The sequence below is a fragment of the Phyllobates terribilis genome, unplaced genomic scaffold (assembly GCF_046119375.1).
Source record: "Phyllobates terribilis strain yellow unplaced genomic scaffold, ASM4611937v1 Scaffold_3__8_contigs__length_932513732, whole genome shotgun sequence".
NCBI classification, from domain to species: Eukaryota; Metazoa; Chordata; class Amphibia; order Anura; family Dendrobatidae; genus Phyllobates; species Phyllobates terribilis.
The window spans coordinates 252664853-252691110 of NW_027362763.1; the positions used below are offsets into that span (position 1 = coordinate 252664853).

General features: G+C 41.4%; 1 protein-coding gene across 4 annotated transcripts in view; it reads left to right on the top strand.

Annotated features, from left to right (window-relative positions):
• The first annotated feature begins 5567 nt into the window (after nucleotides 1-5567).
• Nucleotides 5568-26258, top strand: part of MBNL1 (muscleblind like splicing regulator 1) — a 219333-nt gene continuing 198642 nt past the window's right edge. The window contains exons 1-2 of one of the 4 annotated variants that reach the window (XM_073674745.1): nucleotides 5568-5827; nucleotides 9472-9620. The gene's annotated coding sequence lies outside the window, so the exon portion shown is untranslated. The remainder of the gene's footprint in view (nucleotides 5828-9471; nucleotides 9621-26258) is intronic. The other 3 variants (XM_073674738.1, XM_073674746.1, XM_073674737.1) reach the window with 3 other exon arrangements.

Sequence of the window (26258 nt, forward strand, 5' to 3'; positions counted from 1 at the left end):
CCTTTCAGGATATGTAACTTTTATTGATGTACGCTGCCACGTTGTGTTGATGTAAGCCCCTGAAAATTTATAGATGCGCGCTGGCTAGTCAAACATATGTTATTGCCAAATGAATATTCATCCCTTCACCGGCCCATAATCCTGTCTACCACTCTGCACTGGTGTCAGTGATTTAGTCAGACTGCCATATGCCCGAGGATCGCATCGCAATCCTTGGACTGGTTGTCTGCTCTCCTGGCCTGAGCAGGACAGAATGTATTTTTATGCAGCTGTCACTTTCAGGTCAGGAGAGCAGACGGCCAGTCCGAGAATTGCGATGTGATCCTCAGGCATACGGCAGTCTGACTGAATCTGATGGGGTAGGCGAAATTATGGGCAGGGGAAGGGGTTAATATTCATTTGGCATTAACATAGGTTTGACTAGCCTGAGCGCGACTATAAATTTTCAGGGCAACACAACTGGGTAACGTACATCAGAAAAAGTTAGATGTCCTGAAAGAGCTGCTCAATCCCTATTTCAGGACACTATTAGTAGGGTAAGTAAAAATGACCTGACAGATTCCCTTTAAATTGAGCACTGCATCTCTATACCCATATTACTACTGTTTACACACACTTTGTAACGGGGGGTGAAGTGAAATTCAGTAAAGTACAGCCATACATACACCTCATAGCTATGTTATGAATCTGTGTGACAATAATCTGTAATAAGCATCCCACAAAATATAAGAGCCCCACACTGTATCTTGTGATATTAAATGCTGTACTTCACATGTATTCCCTGCAAGAATAATTCTTTCTACGGGCCATTATGGTGTCACTGAGGCTGCACTTTACAGCAGCACCCAGATGCTCAGACACAGGGGCCCAGTATTGCATGACGTTTCCTGACTGGAGTCATTTTTTTTTTACTATGAATAAGCCATTTATACTGGTCGGCCGCCATGCTGTACAAACATAGGATTTTCTCCTTATTCATATTCCTTCAAGTGATCATTTTTTGGTTTTATCTTGGCAGGCTTTGTCCCTTGCAGCTCATCTCTCTGCTGAGCCTCCATGTTATCTCCGTTGATTTCTCTCCTTCAGTTATTTCTAATTGTTGTGTCCTGTACCTCACAAGTGAATTCTCAGTCCTTGACAAATTCTTCTGAGTTAGGCACGGGTCACAGGTCAGTATTTTCTCTGATCCTAGAGAATCGGACCGATTATTCTAATCACACTCGAGCATGCAGTGATTTTTTCCTCAGACATGTACATGGCCCCATAGAGGGACATTGGACTGAAAATACAGTCGTCTGCACAAGCCCTTATGCTATGTTCCCACGATGAGCTTTTGGTTAGTTTTTGAGGTTGCAGATTTTCTGCACCACTTTTGCGCCTATTAAGTAAATTAGGTCAGTTGCGTTTTTTCCATTATGTTTTTGAGTGCGTTTTTTACATACATTTTTTTTCACGTTTTTGACACTGCAGTTTTTGTCTCTTGTTGGTGTCATGTTTTAAATAAGTCTACTTTGTTATTGATACTTCCTGGTATTTGTCTCTGACAAACCTTTATTGATTTCGTCATATGTGGATTACATGCATTTTTTACGTGTTTCCACTGGGGAAACGCACTAAAAAAGCATGTGCGCTCTTCACCTGCGGATTTTTCACATCTAGTGCAAGTCTATGGGAAAAATATATACATAAAACTCCGCGTACCCGCAAGAGAAATTGACATGTTGGTTATTTGAATCACACACTGGAGGTCAGTTTTCACTAAATAATACAAAGCACAGTCGGTATGAGATTTCTACAAATCCCATCCACTTTGTTGTAACCATATGATGCTGCATTTTTGACTCTTTGAGAATACGCAGCTTCAAAATTTCACGAAAAATTTCAGTCCAAAATATGCTTAAAAAACTCCTCACATGAACATCCAAGATTTCCCCATAAAAATGGATAGGAACTATTTTCCAAGCATTTTTGAAGCGACTTATGAAGGAGATTTTAGAGCACATCTGATCCAAAACAAACTCCTCAAAAATCTCTGTGTGAGCATAGCTAAAGATGAGCTAACCTACACTTAAACATTCGGGGTTCGTACCGGACAATTAGTGTCCGGTGCTAAACGCTGAACACAAACTTTTCCCGGAAGTCAGTTGCAAAGTTTGGAGTTCAGGGGGGAGTCCGGGAGGAGAAAGAGAGCTCAAAATTTCGGGTCTCCATTGTTTTCCATGGGTTTCGAGCTGTGGTTCAAGTTCAGGTACAGTTCTGGTGCCCGAGCTGAACTTTGGAATAAAGTTCGGGTCAGGTACCAGAACCCGAACTTCCACAGGTCCGCTCATCCCTAAACATAGCCTATGGCAACCTGATGAGTATAGAAAACACATTTACTACAAAGTTGCATATGCTATTCCCTGATCTGGCACCAAATAAACAGCAAACTCCACTTGTTGTAAAGGGGAAGTGAAAGCAGAAACAATTATGGAAAGCTACCTTTCCAAGCCTTCAGGTAAGGAAGTTCTTTGTCAGGACTGATAACAATTAACCAATCGCTATCTAAAAAGCCAGGGTTGCAAAGTGAAGTAATGGTGACAAGTTGCTCTGATAATAAGATTAGTGAAACAGCAGTCATTTCTCTTGCCACTGGGATCCACAGATGACAAATTACTCCTCTCTGTTCTCCAGGCATATGCCGCTGACACTGAATTGCCAGTGACCTTTAATGACAAGTATTTGGAGTCTGGATGTTATAGTGAGATGTTAATCAGTGCAGAATGTAAGGTAGGTACAGCACAGATATAAGATTCATTCTTATAAAGTATCTATGTTAGTACTTAAGTCAAATTACAGATGTCATAAACTATAATTGCAGAGGTGAACAATTTTCATCATGAATAACGGAGTGCATTTTTTTCAGCCCATTGACTGATGATAAAAGTGAAATAGTGTATAGTGTATTGAGAGAATAGTGTTAGAATTATTGCCTGCGGAAAGGGGGAAATTGCACTTCATGTGAACACAACATATCTCTATGGTTGTCTGGTTTAGAAAATACACTTTCAAATACCCTATAAGGAAATTCTAAGTTAGTATATGGTGTTATCCCCATTTTCCCACTTGCAAAAACAATGCTTTTTTTTCCCTCTGCATTTTTTTTTCAGGTAGCTGCACCAAAATACGCAAGAACATTCTGGTCTGATGAATTTTTGTTGCAATTTTATATGTTTTCCACTTTTTTGGTGTGCCTCCAGAACAGATTTGAAACATTAGTTTTTTAATTCATTTTTTTTTAAAGTGCAAAAACACTTCATTTACAAATGCAAATATCTGCATGTTTTCAAGCTCATCATAGAAGCTTATAAGAAAAAAACACGCACCAAAAAAATGCAGCTTAAGGCTATGTGCCCACGATGCAGAAATGCTCCAGATATTTTGCTGAGCGTTTCTGCATCTCCCTGGCAGAAAAAACGCATGCGGATTGTACATGCGGATTGTAAATGTGTTTTTCCTGCCAGGGACAAGCGGATGTGAAGCGTTCTTCACATGCATTTCCGCATGCGGGTTGACAAGCGATTTCTAAACGATTTCAGCATCACTTGGAAAGTGCTTGACAACTTGGTCACACTATATAAATCCATGCAACCGGCATGGATTTATATAGTGTGACCGTAAAGAATGGTAAAAAATAAATCTATACTTACCTTCCGATGGCCCCCAGAGTCTTGATTCGATGCGTCTCGGCTTGCCAGCAGCTCGCGGTGCACTACACTGAAGGACCTGCCGTCACATGACTAAATGACGTCAGCGCAGGTCCTTCAGTCCACCGCGATCTGCCGGCAAGCGAAGACAAGCACACCGGGGGCCATCAGAAGGTAAATATAATATTTATTTTTTATTTTATTCTTATTTTTACAGGTTCTATGGTACCCGGGTGTGGAGGAGAGTCTCCTCTTCTCCAAACCTGGGTACCATCCCCACATTGAAACGCATGGATTCCGCATGTACAGATCCAGTGATGCGGATTCCATGCGTTCCAATGAAAGTCAATGGCGGCGAAAACGCAGCGCTTCCGCAAAATAATTGGTAGTGCTACGTTTTTTTCCGCAATGATAATCCGCAGCGGAAATTTCCGCAGCATGTGCACAGCACATGCGGATTATCATTGGGGAACATGGCAGGCCTTCTACAAAGGTATGAAAGACGCGCCGCATGTCAGTTCTCGCGGGTGATCCGCGGGTGCACAGAGACGCAGAGTGGACATGGGATTTCTAGAAATCTCATTCACTATGTTGTAGTATCTGGATGCTGTGGGATCGACGCTGCATAACACACAGCTCCAAACCCGCAGCGGCTCCTGATCGTGTGCACATAGATTTATACTTCTCCTCTGATTGTTCCACTCCTGATTTTGGCTTACAAATACTGAGGTAAAATACTGACCAAATACTGAACGTGTGCACAAATCATAAGGGTATATGCACACGCTGCACTTTTTATGTGTTTTTGATGCGGTAAATCCGTGCAGAATGGGCCCCAAGAACACATTACACACCTTATCCCAGCATTTTCTATGAGATTTTGCACATGATCAGGATTTTTCCTTACAGAATTTCATGTGCGTTAAAAGAAGCAGCATGTCCATTCTTTGTGCGTTTTTCCTATACAATACATTGGAAAAAACACATGGCAAATACGCAGGCAAAAACGAATAAAAAACGCTGAGGATTTTCCGCAGCGTATTTGCTGTCAAGAAGTGCAGAACCTTGCAGAAATGCTGCAGAAATTTCTGCAAGTAAATCCTGATCGTGTGCACATAGCCTAAGACCGGGCAAAGGGCCATATAGTTTTCTCTCAGACCATGTTCATGCCGTCAGTATTTGGTGAGTTTTTTACCTTAGTATTTATAAGCCAAAACCAGGAGTGGGACAATCAAAAGTATAATAGAAACACGGCACCACTTCTGTATTTATCATCAGTTCCTGGTTTTGGCTTACAAATACTGATGTAAAATACTGACCAAATACTGAACGTGTGAACGTGGCCTTAGAATGGCCGTCGTCTGTCCGTCCGCCTGCCCCTGCAGAATGTTATATCTTTATTATATCAGGCACAAACATATATTATATGTAACGATGATGAACTCTGAATAATATCGGACTTTTTGATCCACTTTTGACTAATCCAATTAAAACGTATTTATTAACATTGGCGCTTTCATGCACAGACTTTCTCTGTGACCTCATTCCTTGCAGAATAAACTCGCTGCGTGCATTTTCATCTGAATCCGTAATCGAGTGCTTGTGACTTTGTACGACATTTGCAATGTAATACTGCTCTGAGGTTATGATGTTATGCATATAAAACGGAGCATACCATTAGCAGACGTGGCAGGGGGTTTGCTCCAAAATGACCTTTTCTTACTGTACGTCTGCGGCTGCCGGATAACACTGCAGCATAATGTTACTCGGGCTGTGAAATGCATCTGTCAAGTAGCTACTTGGAAGGCAACATACATTGTAAGAGGAGAGAAAGATATTTTTTCTTCTCTCGCATTCCTCAGGCCCCAGACATGAACGCCCAATGCTTCCTGGTAGGGTTTTCTGACTGATGGGGGAGGGGCAGTGCATTAAGCAAGGCAAGCTAGACATTACAGATAAGGGGCTGTACAGCTACAGTATGTTCAACAGACTGTTTTTCTCTGTAGCTCAGTGATCAGTGTCCATTATAATGCTGCAGTAACATACGGAGCTAGAAATCCTTTTATTTTGCATCTAATAAATAATTGACACAATGCCTTGGGTGGTCTGTGCACAGTCTGCAAGTCTGAAAAATGTGACAGGTAAGTTTCTTTTTGCATTTACAGAACTGTATGATAGATTAGAGCATTAAGCAGAATGTGTGCTGAGCAGTGTGCCACCTATAGTGGTATTGTGCAGTCACAGAGGGCACAGATCTGGGGGCAGCTTACAGTCTGTACAGTGCCCACTATGGGGATATTGTGCAGTAACAGAGGGCACAGATCTGGGGGCAGATTACAGTCTGTACAGTGCCCGCTATGGGGATATTGTGCAGTGACAAAGGGCACAGATCTGGGGGCAGCTAACAGTCTGTACAGTGCCCACTATAGTGATATTGTGCAGTAACAGAGGGCACAGATCTGGGGGCAGCTAACAGTCTGTACAGTGCCCACTATGGGGATATTGTGCAGTAACAGAGGGCACAGATCTGGGGGCAGATTACAGTCTGTACAGTGCCCGCTATGGGGATATTGTGCAGTGACAAAGGGCACAGATCTGGGGGCAGCTAACAGTCTGTACAGTGCCCACTATAGTGATATTGTGCAGTCACAGAGGGCACAGATCTGGGGGCAGCTTACAGTCTGTACAGTGCCCACTATGGGGATATTGTGCAGTAACAGAGGGCACAGATCTGGGGGCAGATTACAGTCTGTACAGTGCCCGCTATGGGGATATTGTGCAGTGACAAAGGGCACAGATCTGGGGGCAGCTAACAGTCTGTACAGTGCCCACTATGGGGATATTGTGCAGTAACAGAGGGCACAGATCTGGGGGCAGATTACAGTCTGTACAGTGCCCACTATGGGGATATTGTGCAGTAACAGAGGGCACAGATCTGGGGGCAGATTACAGTCTGTACAGTGCCCACTATGGGGATATTGTGCAGTGACAGAGGGCACAGATCTGGGGGCAGCTAACAGTCTGTACAGTGCCCACTATAGTGATATTGTGCAGTAACAGAGGGCACAGATCTGAGGGCACATTACCAGCTTGTATAGTGCCCACTATGGTGATAGTGTGCAGTCACAGAGGGCACAGAACTAGGGGCAGCTAATATTCGTACAGTGCCACCTATAGTGACATTGTGCAGTGACAGAAGGCACAGATCTGGGGGCAGCTAATATTCATACAGTGCCCACTATGGTGATATTGTGCAGTCACAGAGGGCACAGATCTGGGGGCAGCTTACAGTCTGTACAGTGCCACCTATAGTGATATTGTGCAGTGACAAAGGGCACAGATCTAGGGGCAGCTAATATTCATACAGTGTTAACTATGGTGATATTGTGCAGTCACAGAGGGCACATATCTGGGGGCAGCTAACAGTCTGTACAGTGCCAGTGCCACCAATAGTGATATAGTGCAGTGACAAAGGGCACAGATCTGGGGGCAGCTAATAGCCTGGGCAGTGTCACCTATAGTGATATAGTGCAGTGACAGAGGGCACAGATCTGGGTGCAAATTAACACTTTGTAGCGTGCCCACTATGGTGATATTGTACTGTCAGAGAGGGCACAGATCCGGGTGCAGATTCACACTCTATACATCTGCTACTGAAAAAGTACAATCTTTCCTGCCGCTGTATTATTATTATTATTATTTATTTTTAAAGCACTATTAATTTCATGGTGCTGAGCTTGTGAAGATGGTTTACATGCATATGATACACATATAAAGCAAAGTAAAAAAAAAAAAACACCAGTGACAGAGCGGTACAGAGGGGGAGAGGACACTGCCGATATAAGTAGCTGCCTGGGGCTGCAGGCCACTGTATTATACTAGTAAATCTTAAAGAACCTTCTACACTTTCTCTGTAGGGTGAGAAAAAAATTTGAAATGGACAGGTGCATGTAAGATAAAGGGTTAAATAGATTATATCAATCTGCTTGTTTTTTTTAAAGGGGAAAGTCATTTAAATCCACCCTGTTATGTTTCACAATGTGTTTCTTCTATCTAAGGCTCCAATCCTGTGTGAGAGTAAATGGACTTCTACTGCATATAAATTATACATGACATGTTTAACTGGGTTTCCTTATATGGCTCGCAATATATTTCAGTACAGTGTGCTTCTTGCCAAGTTTTAAAGGTAGAAACGCCCCCATGTGATGGTTTTCATGTTGTATAAAGTGTGGCAATGACAACAAATAAAAATGTGAGGATGGTGAGCCCTTATGGCATAGTGATTAGTTTATAACATATGTGATGACTTCTTAACAGCTGGTCCCACCAGAGAAAAGAAATTATATTTTCTTATAGTTTTCCTTTAATGGAAAGGCATTTTCACTGTCAACAGCTTTTTGTCTGGGGATATTAGTGAGTCAGGAGAATGTAATGATTTTTAGGCTGCTGATTATCTCTGTTGTGTAGTTGGATATTTAAAAGGCATAATGTACAGTAAAGACTATAAAATATATATATGTTTAGGTGTGAATCCAGTTATCTCCCAAATCCCCCTCCCTCCAAGTTAGACATAGAGAGAACTAAGAAGTAGAGATGTAAAGAAATATTTGGTGGTCCCTTCCCTTGTTCCTGTTCCTGGCCCTGACTTGGTGGGAACGTTATGCATTTTTAGTTGTCTTATCTTTGTAGGGTCAAGTTGGTTAGGAAAAGATAATTTCTGGTGTCTGAGGACAGGCACAAGGAAATCTAAAGCAACTCTGAGGATCCCACCAAACAACGCAACTTATCTCAACTTCATGGGACCCTAAAAAGTGTGACATACTGTAGTCAGATTTTGAAGCTCTCTGTAGTCACTTCTGAACTCTACTATTTGTGGGCACCACGGTGACTCAGTGGTTAGCACTGTTGATTTGCAACATTGGGGTCCTGGGTTCAAGTCCCACCAAGACCAACATCTGCTAGTATGTTCTCCCCGTGTTTGCATGGGTTTCCTGCGGGTTTTCCAGTTTTCTCCCACACTCCAAAGACATACTAATAGGGAATCTACATTGTGAGCCCCATCAGTTGACATTAAAGAATGAGTAAATTATTTTCATGAACCTCCGGGCTCAGCCCGCCCTGTTTACTTCTGACAACAAGTAATAAAAAAGTTGTCAAACAGCATCAAAGAATAAGAGTTTTTCATGTTACCATTGCTACCCTGTGTAATTATGGACTACAGATGTGTGCCTGAGACGTAGTCACTTTGAAGCTGTCCCTTCACAGACGGTCTGATATAGTTTAAAGGTAAATGACAGATCATTCTCTCGCTTGTCTATTAGGGGATTGCTTTCAAAGTAAAGTAAATGTAGGCTAATAGACTAGGATGTAAGCAAAAAAAAAATGTTTCCTGAAAACAGCCCTCATGTTTTCTATCTTTAAATATTTCCGTTCTTATTCAGCTAGGTTTTAAAAATGGAAAAATAAAAATCATAAGTATTGAAATAACAATAATAAGCATTATAATTGTTATTACTGTTATCTGAGTACATATGTTATTTAATTTAGAGCTAAATCTAGAACAATATTTAAAGATGCAAAGTATGGCTTTAGAATGGCTTACATTAAGTTACTTATGTAATCGATAATCCTACCTTGAGTTTCAACAGCATATGTTATGATTTTCACTTGTCTCCAGGACATTATGAAGTTCATTATATTTCACTATTGCACTTTTTATGTTTATTTGTTACAAATTTGGTCCAAGGAATGAAGCCTACACAACACCTTGTGTTTTTCTGTACAGCATGCATATGATGAGAGAGACAAGTACAGACTATATCTCTAGATGAATATTCACTCATTCCTATGAATCATTGTCAGTAAGACTCCATTCTCAGCTGGTCCTCCATGTGGATGTAAACAATCAGTACTTCACCTGTAGCCAGAGTCCTGGTGAGTAGCAGGAATCACATTGCTAGAGAATACATGACACAAGATGCTTGTCATTCCTCTTAACATAATTAACTCCTGTAAAAAAGCTTATATCCAAATTTATATAACTGTGACAGTTTACTGTGGACATAGAAAGTTGAATAAAATGATACCTTGATATCTGTAATCTGATGCCTTATTGCAGAGAAATCCACATTTATCTTAATATATATATTAGCTGCTAAGATCTATGGGCTGGACACTGATCTGCATGAAAATCTGCCTCCAGAGCTTTAACAAACGGGGGAGCGTTACCAGTGTGAGACATGTAATGACTGACAGTCTGCTCTCCTGATCTACATGTCGCACACTGGTATTTCCCTCTTTCATTTAAAATAATCTCTGGAGGTAGAAGCTCATGCAAATCAGTGTCCAGCCCATAAATCTTAACAGCTAATTTGCATATTAGAAAAACGTAGATTTCTTTGCAATAAATCATCGAATTGCAGATATCAAGGTATCATTTTATTAAACTTTCTATGACCTGCATGCCCATATAGATGGATTAGGAGGATTGATCATACTGACAGATTACCTCTAAGTCAGAATTTGTAAAAGAGGCCCTTTCTTTCTTTTTTTTTTTTTAATTTCATCTTAGTACCTCCTCCAATTGCTGATGTTCCACTGATTCTGGAACAGTTTTTCTTTTTTTGTCTCCAACCCTCTTTTCCAAAGTCATGTACCCCGGTATTAAAGATATAAATTTTCTCTTCGGCCAACTGGGCGCACCCCACAGAACTTCTCCATGGGAATTTGCTTGTCTTCTCTATGATGCCGGCCAATCAAAACACAACCATATCATAGAGAGCAAAAAGCAATAGAGAAGTTAACAGCTGCAACCTGGCTCAGTGTGTTCACCTGAGATTTTTCCCATGTTACTAGGCTGAGAACTAAACAGTCATCGCTTTCCTTTCCTGCTACTGGAGCACTGGAGAGCAGCAGCACTGTACACCCAGAGCGTCGGATCCGACTGTGATTGTGTTACAGGCAATACACTGATGCTCTCCTGTGCTCCTACCCACAATTGCAGGAAGGGACGTGACGACTCAGGAGTTTTCAGCATATGCACGTGAGACAAATATAATCTCAGGAGAGCATACAGAGTCAATCTGCAACTCGTACATGCCCAGTTGGTTGAAGAAAAAACTTGCATCTTTGGAATATAGGGGCAAAGGAAAAATCCTGTTTCAGTATCAATAAAACAAAAGAAATTGGAGGAGGTATTCAGTTTAATCCCATAACGACCGGTTGATTTTTTTCACTTTTGTGCTTTTCGTTTTTCCCTCCTCTTATTCCAAGAGCCATAACTTATTTTTCCGTGAATATAGCGGTTTGAGGGCTTGTTTTTTGACGGACGACTTGTACTTTTGAATGACACCATCCATTGTATCATATGATGTAACCGAAAGTGGGAAAAAATTCTAACTGTGGCGAAATAGCCAAAAAGTGCAATTCTGCAATATTTTTTTATTTTTTTTTATTTACAGAGTTCAATTTACAGTAAAAATGACCTGATAATATGATTTCCCAGGTCAGTAAGATTGTGGCAATACCAAAAACGCATCGTTTTTGTTTTATTTAAATAATGAAAAAAAAATCTGAAATTTGTAAAAAAAAAATAAAAATTTGCTTGTGCCACTATTTTCTGACATCTGTAATGTTTTAAATTTGTACCTGTTTGAGGGCTTGTTTTTATGCCTTTAGTCGTCTTTATTGATATCACTTTGGGGTAGGTATGATTTTTTGATCGCATGTTATTTAATTTTTTTCTGTTGTTGCGGCGGCCAAAAAATCGTAAGTCTGGCAATTTGATTTTTTTATCATTACACTGTTTACGGATTGGATTAAATTATTTTATACTTTGTTAGATGACATTTTACGAACGCAGCAATACCAAATATGTGTATTTTTTTAATTTTTTTTATTTCTTAATTTTGAATGTAGTAAAAGGGGGTGATGTGAACTTTTATATCTTTTTATTTATTTATTTATTTTTTTCCTTTTTACCGTATTTTTTGGACTATAAGTTGCATCGGACCATAAGACGCACCAAGGTTTTAGAGGAAAATAGAAAAAAAATGTAAGCAAAAAATGTGGTCATGATGCACTGTTAAGGGGGAGGGGGCCTGCTGCTGACATTGTTATAGGGGTAATGTCCCCCAATTCTGTTAATATTCCCCATCCTGGTGTATATGGCCCCCTCATCCTGTTACATGTGGTCCTCATCCCCATCCTGGTATGCATGGCACCTCAATCCCCCATCCTGGTATTCATGGCACCCTCTGATCCCCATCCTGGTATGCAAGGCACCCCACATCCTTGTATGCATGACACCCCTCATCCTGGTATGCATGGCACCCCTCATCCTGGTATGCATAGCACCCTTCATCCCTCATCCTGGTATGTATGGCATTCTTCATCCCTCATCCTGATATGCATGGCACCCCTCATCCCTCTTCCTGGTATGCTTGGCACCCCTCATCCTGGTATATATGGCCCCCCCTCATCACTCTTCCTGTTATGCTTGGAACCCCTCATCCTGGTATGTATGGCCCCCCTCATCCCTCTTCCTGGTATGCATGGCGCCCCTCATCCCTCTTCCTGGTATGCTTGGCACTTCTCCATCCTGGTATGCATGGCACCCCTCATCCCTCTTCCTGGTATGTATGGCCCCCTTCATCCCTCTTCCTGGTATGCATGGCCCCTCATCCCTCTTCCCGGTATGCATGGCACCCCTCACCCCTCTTCCTGGTATGCTTGGTACCCATCCATCCTGTTATGCTTGGCACCCCCTGATCCCTATCACGCTGCACACAAAAAAATAAACAATTATACTAACCTTCTCTCTGCTCCGGTGCTGCGTCCCACTCTGCTGCCGACACTGATCTCACTGTGTGAGCCGTGCATGGCGTCACGGCCATGCGCCCTCACACTGTGAGATGCTCTGCCGGAATAGTCACTGCTCCCCACGCCAGAACTGTGTGCGTGGGGAGCAGTGATCATTCACTCTCCTAATAGCGCTCACACTGTAGTCACAGCGCGGCTCCTGCTGCGCTCGGCGTTCACGTGTGCTCGCTATTAAAGAGCATGAATATTTACAACGACCCATGGGAGGGGGTGGTCTTTAATAGCGGGCACACATGACCGCTCAGCGCAGCAGAAGCCGCGCTGCGGGTAGTGTGCGTGTTATTAAGGAAAATGAATATTCACTGCTGTCCACACCCATGGGCATGGGGAGCAGTGAATATTCATTATCTTTAGTAGTGGGCACCGTGTAGGCTGCAGCAGGCGGCTGTTGCCTCCTGTGCTCCGCTCATCCCCCTCTGCCGCTCCCCCCCACATCCCCCACCTCCCACAGCCATAGTATACATATATATTCGAACTATAAGACGTACCCTCCACTTTCCACCAAAATTTTGGAGGAAAAAAAATGCGTCTTATAGTCCAAAAAAATACAGTACTTTTTTTTGTTAGTCACTTGAAAATGCAATCATCTGATCGTTTGTGCTATATACAACAATCCACAGCATTGGAAATTACGGTCTCCTATGAATGCCACTACAGGCTGATTTTCACATGAGTACCATGATGACAGACACAGGGGTCTTCAACAGACCCCTGGTTGTCATTGCAACCCATCGGCATCCCACAATCACCTTTCTGGAGCGTCGATGAGGGGATAGAACAGTGCGCCCTCTGCCAGCGCATATTAAATGTCGCTGTCAGAGATTGATAGCGAGATTTAACAGGTTAACAGCCACGGGTTGTTATAAGGCCATCATGGTGTCACACTGCGACATCGCATCTAATGATTTTCAATTTTCAATGATGTCACATTGCTGCCTGCGACCTACCATGACTACAACATAGAGTCATAATTGTTTACAAATATGGGTGATTTTTTTTGTTGCTTTTTGAAAGTTGCACGTGACTCACTTGCCATGGACTTCAATGCATGTTGCATCCAATTACAACTTACATGCAACCTGTCTGCAAATTGGCTGTTTTTTTATCGCAAAATCAAAGATCTAACATTGTTATGTGGCAGCAAGTTGCAGACAAGGTGCAAAAATGTTTTGTATTGCACAACACATGTTGCTTTGTAGTCCCAGCCTTAGTGCCTTAGGCAAAACCTTTATTTTGAGTTCTGTTTCTCTATTTTATTTTAGGAAGAGAGAAATTGAACTCATGTTCATGTACAACAAAGAGTCCTGCATCCTTTGCTGTTTGTTTAATTTACAAACTAGATGTGAAAAGGAAACTACAAACCCCATTGTAGTCAAGATGCCCCTCTTCTTCAATATGCATCCGTTTTGTAACAGAATCATTTTCTACATAAATTACTGTATGTTTCTGTGATCCTAAAAGAGAAAAGGAACCCAGAAATGCAAATATAGCGGTTCTTAAAAGTTTGCAATCTCTTCAGAATTTTCCATATTTCTGTATACATTTGTCCTAAAACTAAATCAGATTTTCATACAAGTAGATAAAGACAACCAAATCAAACAAATGAGGCAAAATTATAATGAGGAAAATGATCCAATATCACATATGTGAGTGGCAAATATATGTGAACCTTGAGGATTTGCAGAAAATTTAAAGGCAAAATTAGAGTCTGGTATTTTCAATCAATGGAATAACAATCAGTTGTTATTGGGTGACCTGTTTTATTTAAAGAACAGATCTATCAAAATCTCAGAAGAAGAGTTGTTAATGCTCAAAAGGCTTTAAAATGTTACAAAACCATCTCTATTGAGTTTAGACTCCACTAGTACACAGAAAGACAGATTGTGTACAAATGGAGAAAATTCATGATCATTATTACCCTCCCTGGGTGTGGTTGACCAATAAAGATCATTCCTAGAGTAAGGTATATAATACTCCATAATGTCACAAAGAAACTCAAGGTAACCTCTGAGCAATTAAAGGCCTCTCTCACTTTAGCTAATGTTTATGTTCATGAGTCCACCATCGGGAGAACACTGGACTTTGTTGTGCAAGGCAGGATTGCAAGGAGAAAGCCACTACTCTCCAAAGAGAACACTGCTGACCGTCTACAGTTTGTTGAGGTCACCTGGTCAAGTCAGAAGGCTATTGGAGCAATATTTTGTTGACGGATGAGGCCAATATAGAGCATTTTGATTTAAATGAGAAGTGTTATGTTTGGAAGAGAAAAACACAGCATTACAGTGTAAAATCCCAATACCATTTGTGAAACACAGTTGTGAGTAGTATTATGGTTTGTGCCATGGTTTACTGAATTTGGGTGCAAGACGACTTACCATTATTAATGGAACATTGAATTCTGAAATATATCAACAAATTCTAAGGAAAATGTCAGAACATCTACCCATGAGCTGAATCTTAAGAGAACTTGTGTCATGCAGCAAACCAACGACCCAAAGCAAACATGTTGTTCTACAAAAGAATGGTTAAATAAAATTAAAGTTAAAGATTTGGAATAGCCAAGTCAAAGTCCTTATCTTAATTCTATAGAAATGTTTTTTTGAGAAGGCCCATCAAAATAACAGAATTTAAGCTGTTTCATATGGAGGAATGGGCTAAAGTTCCTCCAAGCTGAAATGCAATACTAATCAATAATTACCAGAAGCATTGCTGCACAAAGGAATCACACTAGACACTAAAAGGAAAGGTTCACATACTTTTCCCACTCACAGACAAGTAATATTAGATCATTTTTCTCACTTGAAAAATGACAAAGTGTAATATTTTGACTCATTGGTTTTGTTTGGTTCTCTTTATCTACTTTCAGGACTTGTGTGAAAATCTAATGTAATTTAACTCAAATGTATTGAGAAATTTGGAAAATTCCAAACAGTTCACAAACTTTCAAGCAACACTAAATGAACAGAGCTTAACTTGGCAAGATGATGTAATAGTAAGAGGCCACTACTACAAAATTATGTATAAAGTCGAAAAACATGTTTTTTTAGAGATTTTTAGTCAAACCATAAGCTTGGATGACCCTCTTCATATTTCCCTTTTAAGAAGTGAGATTAGTGATAAGGGTCTAATTTTAATCCAGTGACATTGCCAGGTTTGGATGGTGTATGAAACTGCAATTTAGACACAGACCACAAAGATGAACAGTGTTGTTTCTAGTGTCAGACAACAGCTTTAAAGATAGCTCTGAAAGATATATCTATTGAATCCCATATGACAACCACCTTCCATCAGGAGTAGGCCACCAATTTCTAGCTATCATTCTCTTGACTCCTAGACTTGACCTGAACATGGACAAGATTACTACTATTTCAAATCATTTTTAGCCATTGTGCATATGCTCCTCTACTGCCTGGCCTTCTACATACCCATATTTCCACTTTTCTGGTTGGTACCTTTTGCCATACAGTTTTTCTCACCCTTAAAGGGTTCTTTGGGACTGTGACATTGATGATCTATCCTTTGGATAGGATATCAATGTTTGATCATTGGGGATGAAGAGGTATGACCACCTATGTTGTTTTAAAACAGTAGACACATTGGCTCATCCATGCTAGTTGCTGCAACTACAAGTGCTTCTCACTAAATTAGAATATCATCGAAAAGTTAATTTATTTCGGTTCTTCAATACAAAAAGTGAAAATCATATATTATATAAAGCCATTACAAACAGAGTGATCTACTTCAAGTGTTTATTTCTGTTAATGTTGATGATTATGGCTTACAGTCAATGAAAACACAAAAGTCAATATCTCAGTAAATTAGAATAATTAACAAACACCTGCAAAGGCTTCCTAAGCGATTAAAAAGGTCCCTTAGTCTGTTCCAGTAGGCTCCCCAATCATGAAGGCAATCATTGACACACTCCACAAGGAGGGTAAGCCACAAAAGGTCATTTCTAAAGAAGCTGGCTGTTCACAGAGTGCTGTGTCCAGGCATATTAATGGAAAGTTGAGTGGAAGGAAAAAGTGTGGTAGAAAAAGGTGAACAAGCAACTGGGATAACCGCATCCTTGAAAGGATTGTTAAGAAAAGGCCATTCAAAAATTTGGGGGAGATTCACAAGGAGTGGACTGCTGCTGGAGTCATTGCTTCAAGAGCCACCACACACAGACGTATCCAGGACATGAGCTACAAGTGTCACATTCCCTGTGTCAAGCCACTCATGACCAATAGACAACTCCAGAAGCGTCTTACCTGGGCCAAGGAGAAAAAGACCTGGACTGTTACTCAGTGGTCCAAAGTGTTGTTTTCAGATGAAAGTAAATTTTGCATTTCATTTGGAAAGCAAGGTCCCAGAGTCTGGGGGAAGAGTGGAGAGGCACACAATCCAAGCTGCTTGAAGTCTAGTGTGAAGCTTCCACAATCAGTGATGGTTTGGGGAGCCAGGTCATCTGCTGGTGTAGGTCCACTGTGTTTTATCAAAACCAAAGTCAGTGCAGCCGTCTACCGGGAAATTTTAGAGCTCTTCATGCTTCCCTCTGCCGACAAGCTTTTTGGAGATGGAAATTTCATTCTCCAGCAGAACTTGGCACCTGTTCACACTGCCAAAAGTACCAATACCTGGTTTGAAAACAACAGTATCACTGTGTTTGATTGGCCCGCAAACTCGCCTGACCTTAACCCCATAGAGAATCTATGGGGTATTGTCAAGAAGAAGATGAGAGACACCAGACCCAACAATGCAGACGAGCTGAAGGCTGCTATCAAAGCCACCTGGGCTTCCATAACACCTCAGCAGTGCCACAGGCTGATCGCCTCCATGCCACGCCGCATTGATGCAGTAATTGATGCAAAAGGAGCCGCGACCAAGTATTGAGTGAATTTACCGAACATACATTTCAGTATGCCAACATTTCGGATTTTAAAAACATTTTTCAAGCTGTTGTTATAAAGTATTCTAATTTACTGAGATAATGACTTTTGTGTTTTCATTGGCTGTAAGCCATAATCATCAACATTAACAGAAATAAACACTTGAAATAGATCACTCTGTTTGTAATGACTCTATAAAATATATGAGTTTCACTTTTTGTATTGAAGAATTGAAATAAATTAACTTTTTGATGATATTCTAATTTAGTGAGATGCACCTGTAATACTGCAGCTCTTCCTTTTATTGTGCTGATCATCATCCATTAAAAACTGAAGGCCTTTTATAAGGGTATGTTAAAGTCCCTTAAAACCTCTTTATCTCTGTACTCCAGCTCTGGTGGGTTCATTTTTGTCAAGAGAACATATAATTCTTTTTTCAATCCTTTTTTTTTATATCCAAGAGAAAACCTTTAAGTGACCTGCCAGCCTCTTTATGCAATACATAATCTGTAGGAATAAAACAACTGCTCATGGGTTATTTTGAATGTTTATTTTTGGAGACAGAAAAAATGGTTTGGATCCAGACCTACAATTTTGTGTGATTGTTTTAACACTTCTCCAAAATAGCTCATGAATACTACTTGGGAAAGTTGAGCTGTCAGAGCAGTAAATGATGTCATGCCCACTGGAAACACTATCTGGTGGCAGCATGGGGACCATCTGGCCTTTCAAATCTACAGATTTCCCTTTCTATTTTGTGTATCACTTTTAAACTTTTTTTTCTTAGCTCAGAACTCACAATAATACCCTATATTTTCTTATTTTCAATTTTCTATGGGTTCAACTGATCATCAAATCACAGCTTCTTTATTTAGCGGCATTTTGTGGACATCCAACTTTCTTATTCTTCTTAGGCTAAATTCACATGAGCATATAAAAGTGTTTTCATTCAGAAAAAAACGGATGGTTTTCCATCTGTATTGTCAGCCTTATGCCATCCATGTGTAATCCGTACTGCATTTGTATTTATATATCAGCACTTAATTAGGTTTACAAGACTAAAAACATTTTTTTTAAATAATGGGAATGTATCTGTAAAAATTGGAAGCCTTATGGATGATCCATATTGGATCTGATTTTTTTTTTTGCGCATCCATAGACCTGAATACGCCTGGAGTCTCATTCGAAATTGGATTAGTCCATACTGCAAATTTTTGGTCATTTGAAATATGTAAAAAAATCAGTCATTTGAACAGTCCAATTGAATAACCTTGGTTTGAGTGCTGTCTGTTTTTTGCGCAGATAGCATGCAAATCGGAAATACGGCTCTATGAATTTAGCCTCAAACTGATAAATGCTAATGAAAAAACTACGCTTCAGCAGGAATACATGAAGTCCCCTAGTCCTCACGAAATGAACACTATTAAAATGTCTAAATTCTGGTGCTGGGGAGTACAAGCAATTGTGTCCTGTTTCTGCCATTTGTATTTCTACTCGCTAACAGTTATTGATTCCTACATATAGTGAGGATAGAGAGGTTAAAAATGCTGAGCAATGGCCATATACATTAAAAGCTAATCAGACAGAAAACTCAGCATAACATAACATTTAAGGGGGTTGTCTAAGCATATAATATCGATGACCTATCTTCAGGATAGGTCATCAATAACAAATCAGTTGGGTGTCAGGTGTTGGACCCTCATTGACCTGATGTTAATGAATCATCTTAAGGCTAGGGTTACATGACCATTTTCTCTCCATCCGAGAAAATCAATCCGATTATGCTAATCATACTCTGATCAGAGTTTGATCAGAATGTGATCAGAGTGGGATCCAATTTTCTCAGAGATTGGAAATAAAAAGAAGTTTCTTCAACTTCTTCATTATGTCAGTCTGTGAAATCGGGCCACATTCGGATGTCATCCGAGTGCGGTCTGATTTTTTCATGAGCCCATAGACATAAATAGGTGCGTGCCATCCGATTCTCAGAGTCAAATCGTGCATTCTGCGATATTTTTCCTTGGGCCACTAGGCAGAACCCAATAGATTAACATGGGTGTGAGTTACAGTTAGGTCCATATATATTTGGACAGAAACAACATTTTTCTAATTTTGGTTCTAGACATTACAACAATGAATTTTAAACAAAACAATTCAGATGCAGTTGAAGTTCAGACTTTCAGCTTTCATTTGAGGGTATCCACATTAAAATTGGATGAAGGGTTTAGGAGTTTCAGCTCCTTAACACGTGCCACCCTGTTTTTAAAGGGGCCAAAAGTAATTGGACAGATTTAAATAATTGTAAATAAAATGTTCATTTCTAGTACTTGGTTGAAAACCCTTTGTTGGCAATGACTGCCTGAAGTCTTGAACTCATGGACATCACCAGACCCTGTGTTTCCTCCTTTTTGATGCTCTGCCAGGCCTTCACTGCGGTGGTTTTCAGTTGCTGTTTGTTTGTGGGCCTTTCTGTCTGAAGTTTAGTCTTTAACAAGTGAAATGCATGCTCAATTGGGTTGAGATCAGGTGACTGATTTGGCCATTTAAGAATATTCCACTTCTTTGCTTTAATAAACTCCTGGGTTGCTTTGGCTTTATGTTTTGGGTCATTGTCCATCTGTAGTATGAAACGACGACCAATCAGTTTGACTGCATTTGGCTGGATCTGAGCACACAGTATGGCTCTTAATACATCAGAATTCATTCGGCTGCTTTTGTCCTGTGTCACATCATCAATAAACACTAGTGACCCAGTGCCACTGGCAGCCATGCATGCCCAAGCCATCACACTGCCTCCGCCGTGTTTTACAGATGATGTGGTATGCTTTGGATCATGAGCTGTACCACGCCTTCGCCATACTTTTCTCTTTCCATCATTCTGGTAGAGGTTGATCTTGGTTTCATCTGTCCAAAGAATGTTCTTCCAGAACTGTGCTGGCTTTTTTAGATGTTTTTTAGGAAAGTCCAGTCTGTCCTTTTTATTCTTGATGCTTATGATTGGCTTGCACCGTGCAGTGAACCCTCTTTATTTACTTTCATGCAGTCTTCTCTTTATGGTAGGTTTGGATATTGATACGCCTACCTCCTGGAGAGTGTTGTTCACTTGGTTGGCTGTTGTGAAGGGGTTTCTCTTCACCATGGAGATTATTCTGCGATCATCCACCACTGTTGTCTTCCGTGGGCGCCCAGGTCTTTTTGCATTGATGAGTTCACCAGTGCTTTTGGATGTACCAAACTGTAGATTTTACCACTCCTAATATTGTGGCAATTTCTCAGATGGGTTTTTTCTGTTTCTGCAGCTTAAGGATGGCTTGTTTCACCTGCATGGAGAGCTCCTTTGACCGCATGTTTACTTAACAGCAAACCTTCCAAATGCAAGCGCCACACCTCAAATCAACTCCAGGCCTTTTATCTGCTTAATTGAGAATGACATAACGAAGGGATTGCCTACACCTGTCCATGAAATAGCCTTGGAGTCAATTGTCCAATTACTTTTGGTCCCTTTAAAAACAGGATGGCACGTGTTAAGGAGCTGAAACTCCTAAACCCTTCATCCAATTTTAATGTGGATACCCACAAGTGAAAGCTGAAAGTCTGAACTTCAACTGCATCTGAATTGTTTTGTTTGAAATTCATTGTGGTAATGTCTAGAACCAAAATTAGAAAAATGTTTTCTCTGTCCAAATATATATGGACCTAACTGTATATCCATCAAAACCATGGATAGCACTCATCTAATTTAAACGGTCGTGTGCATGAGCTCTTAGGGTAGGTCCCCTATATATTATATGCTCAGTCAACCCCGTAAAGGTCATAGCCAGTTTTAAATCCAGGTGTAAAATACCCAGAATGCAGTTGCATAGTCAGCATACTATACCTAAAACAACAAGATGGGCCATCATGGTTTGTTATTGGTTCCCATTACACCGAAAAGCCTGCATTTGGTTAGCTATTGCAAATTGCAGGTTTATAGTGTATCCCTAAAAGTCACCATGAAGCTCCAGATTTTAGCTACAAATAATTGTCTTTGCTAGAGGAATTGCATTATAGGGTTATTCCCAGCATTATAAATGATCACCAATTCAAAGGATAGGTGATGACTTACGGATCTGCGGAGTTCCAAAAATAAGGCTCTGAAACACCACATTGGAATCTAGAGGCAGTCTGTATAAAAATACAGACAGGCTCCATCATTAAATAAAAACAAACAAATAAAAAAAAACTATAGCATTTGAGAGAAAATATAGCTTGGTAAACTAGCCAGGCCTAGGGAAAGGAGTATGTTCCTGTATAACGATGGACGATGGTTTGTCCATGGTTTGGGGCTGGCAATTTCACATTATTTAGAGACAGGTTTGTACATGAGATATTATGCTTGAACCTTTTTATATCTAAAGAGAGTATTTGGTACTGTATGTTTGTGGCAACATTTACTTATGTATTGTTTTTTTTTTTTTGCATTTTCTTTTATTCTTGTCCTGGGTTATGACATAATAGTCCTCTTCAGGCACAACTGCACAGCAGGCCTGTGTTATATCCCAAGACAGCAATAAACGACTCAGCAAGATGACATTTATCCACTGAGAAGAATCACAGAAGAAATCCACAGAAGAACAAAAAAAATCATAAAAGTTTCAGGGCAGCATGTTCAAGGCAATAAACTAAAGTCAACTGAACTTGGAAAATCCATATTTTCATTTTATGTCCCAGTCTCCTATTGCTCTGGCTTGTTGACTGTCTGTTTCTATAACCGTTTACTGTCATAAGTCATTATTACAGGAGACCGTATGTGGTGATGACGCTCATATCTCTATCATCTGATGTAAAAATATCAGCATAAGTTGCCCATGTGAAGTTTGTGGACTGCATTGCCTACATACAAATAGTCAACAATTTAGTAATCCATGTATTTATTTATAACCCTAAAATATAAAATAATAGAATCTAATTTCCTACTGTGGATTTTCTATATGTGGATATCTTTTACTTCAGTTGAACGACGTTTAAACAGGAAACTGTAACTAAATGCAGCTGGTAACCCCCCTGTTTAGTAAAAATGCACCAACATTCAGGGTGGGAAGAGGTTACGTCACTTCTTTTTTCCATTATGCATGAAGCTATGTGCCGACGATGCAGAAATGCTCAGGATTTTTTCCTGAGCGTTTCTGCATCTCCCTGGCAGAAAAAACGCATGTGGATTGTACATGCGTTTTCCTACCAGGGACAAGCGGAAGTGAAGCGTTCTTCACATGCATTTCCGTATGCGGGTTGACAAGCGCTTTCCAAGTGATTTTAGCATCACTTGGAAAGTGCTTGTCAACTTGGTCACACTATATATAAATCCATGCAACCGGCATGGATTTATATACTGTGACCTTAAAGAATGGTAAAAAATAAAAAATCTATACTTACCTTCCGATGGCCCCCGGAGTCTTGCTTCGCTCCATCCTGGCTGCCGGCAGCTCGCGGTACACTACACTGAAAGACCTGCCGTCACATGACTATGACATCAGCGCAGGTCCTTCAGTCCACCGCGAGTTGCCGGCAAGCGAAGACAAGGAAACTGGGGGCCATCAGAAGGTAAATACAATATTTATTTTTTATTTTATTCTTTTTTTTACAGGTACTATGGTACCCGGGTCCGGAGGAGAGTCTCCTGTCCTCCACACCCGGGTACCATCTGCACATTGAAACGCATGGATTCCGCATGTACAGATCCAGTGATGCGGAATCCAAGCGTTCCAATGCAAGTCAATGGCGGCGAAAACGCAGCGCTTCCGCAAAATAATTGGTAGTGCTGCATTTTTTTCCGCAATGATAACCCGCAGCGGAAATTTTCGCAGCATGTGCACAGCACAATCGGATTATCATTGGGGAACATGGCAGGCCTTCTACCATGCGTTTTTTAAAAGTTTCTGCAGCATTTTTGCCGCTGTGGAAACGCTTAAAAAAACGCATCGTGGGCACACACCCTCAGAGACAATGCAAGAGAAATGAGGGTCCCTCAGCACCACATCATGCCTTTAGGACCCAGTATACATAGGTGTACATATACATACTGTATCTAACATAAATTAGTAGTGATGAGCGAGCATGCTCGCTACTGCTCGGTGCTCGCCCGAGCATCTCACTGCTCGTGATGCTCGGCGCTCGCCGAGTATTTCCGAGTTGCTCGGGTGGGAACTCGGGTCCCCTCCCTGCATGTTTGGCGCTCTTTAGAGAGCCAATGAACATGCAGGGATTGCCTGCCATGCACTGTAATGCCGTAGCCATGTTGTTTGTGGGCATTACAGTGATTGGCTGGCCACACAGCGTCATCAGGTCTATATCAGACCTGGTGCCGCCATGCTCGTCACAGTCACTCCGGATCAGACAGTTTAGGGAGAGCTGCTGCTGCGTTAGGGAGATATTTGATTGTATATTAGGTAGTGTAGGGAGAAAAACCGTACATTACACATATCCATCTTAACAAACAGTTCTTCTGAGGACTAATCCATCTGCAGAGATATCAGGCAGGCATGGTGTATAGGCAGGCAGTGTATATAGCAGACTGCAGTGCATATAGCACAAGAGGCTCCATTCCAATTCTGCCTTCTGCTGCTGTTAGATATTTCTATACACAGGCCCAGGTCTCAGGGGCCAGGAATACTTTTCTTTGGATCGTAATCCTCATTATTTGCTTAAAAAGCAATCCAGAGAACACAGATTTGCTGCGCCATTTGCTTGTGTAGGGAGAGGTTCTGCTGCGTCAGGGACAGATTTGCTTGTGTATTAGGTAGTGTAGGGAGAAAAAACTTACATTACACATATCCATCTTAACAAACAGTCCTTCTGAGGACTAATCCATCTGCAGAGATATCAGGCAGGCAGGGTGTATAGGCAGGCAGTGTATATAGCAGACTGCAGTGCATATAGCACAAGAGTCTCCATTCCAATTCTGCCTTCTGCTGCTGTTAGATATTTCTATACAAAGGCTCAGGTCTCAGGGGCCAGGAATACTTTTCTTTGCATCTTAATCCTCAATATTTGCTTAAAAAGCCATCCAGAGAACACTGTTTTTTCTGCGCCATTTGCTTTTTGGCACTGCAGAATACAGCCAGGTCCTTTCCATATTAGAGCGCTAGAAATCCAGCTATTTAAAACTGTGCTTTCTCCGTCAAACGGATCACATATACATTGTCAGAAAATACTGCCATTTCTGGCCTCCATTAAAAATTTCCTTTAGTGTGTCAGTGAAGCAATTCACAGCAGTTTGCTGTTCAAACTACTTACCTACAGGCCAGGTATTTAAAACTCTGTTTTCTCCACCACACTGATCACATATACGTTGTCAGAAAATACTGCCATTTCTGGCCTCCATTAAAAATTTCTTTCAGTGTGTGTCACGCTGTCTCTGTATACTGGAGGTAGGGGGCCTAAGCTGACCCTAAGCTGGGGCCCTGACTAGTCCCTCAACCTGGAGGTACTGTTAAAGGTACAGAGGTCCAGGCCGCCAGCGTAACCCCTACCTCCTGAGGATCCCTGCACCTAAGTAATCTAGTCCTGAGAAGGACCCCGATCACAACAAAAGGGGACAAGTAATAATATGCCCACACACAGTACTTAGACGAACGAGACAGTACAAGGGAAAAACCAAAACCACCTTGCATACAACAACTACACAACTACAACAGAGGGAACACCAACGGGAAAGGAGATAAATGATAAAGCGAGGAAGGGAAAAAACACTCCAAATACACTTATCTCAGAAACTCCAAACACCACGATCCGCTCTGTTAGTCTGAATGAAATGCTTTCACCGACACTTCCCAAACAGACCAGCAGGCATTTGAAGGAGTCTCACTACAGCAGTATTGATTGCAGCTGGGCGAGGCTGGACCTCGTCTAGCACAGAGAGAGAGAGAATTAACTCCCTCACTGCCGAAAAACACAAAGCACCAACAAGTCAGCTGCGAGAAGTCAGGCTGTGTACTCGTGACGATCTTCGTGGCGACACACCCGTGACAGTACCCCCCCTTCTACGAGGGGCCTCCGGACCCTCAGGGCCAGGTTTATGCGGGTGAGTCGTGTGGAAGGCCTGAACTACTCGGTCTGCGTTAATATCCGACGCAGGAACCCACATCCTCTCCTCAGGACCATACCCTTTCCAATGAACCAGGTACTGAAGGGACCGGCGATTAAAGCGTGAATCGATGACCCTCGATACCTGGAACTCCAAGTTACCATTGACCACCACTGGAGGGGGAGGTAAAGGTGACGGTACCACCGGCGCCACATACCTCTCAAGCAACGATCTGTGGAACACGTTGTGAATTTTAAACGTAGGGGGGAGGTCAAGACGGAATGCCACCGGATTAATAATAGAACTGATTCTGTACGGCCCGATGAACCTGGGACCCAGTTTCCAGGAGGGAACCTTAAGTTTAATATTCCTGGTAGACAACCATACCCGATCGTTCACACTTAGGTCCGGACCAGACACTCTCCTCCTATCAGCCATACGTTTGTATCGGTTCCCCATAGTATTCAGATTCTTCAGCACCCCTCTCCATACTGAAGCGAGTGATGAGGAAAATCGTTCCTCCTCAGGAACCCCCGAAGAGCCCCCCCTACTGAAAGTACAAAACTGGGGGTGAAAACCATATGCCCCAAAAAACGGGGACTTACCAGTGGACTCGCTCCGCCTATTATTAAGAGCAAACTCTGCCAGAGGTAAGAAAGAAGCCCAGTCCTCCTGGTTCTCTGACACAAAACACCGGAGATATGTCTCCAAGCTCTGGTTCATACGTTCCGTCTGACCATTGGTCTGAGGATGAAAAGC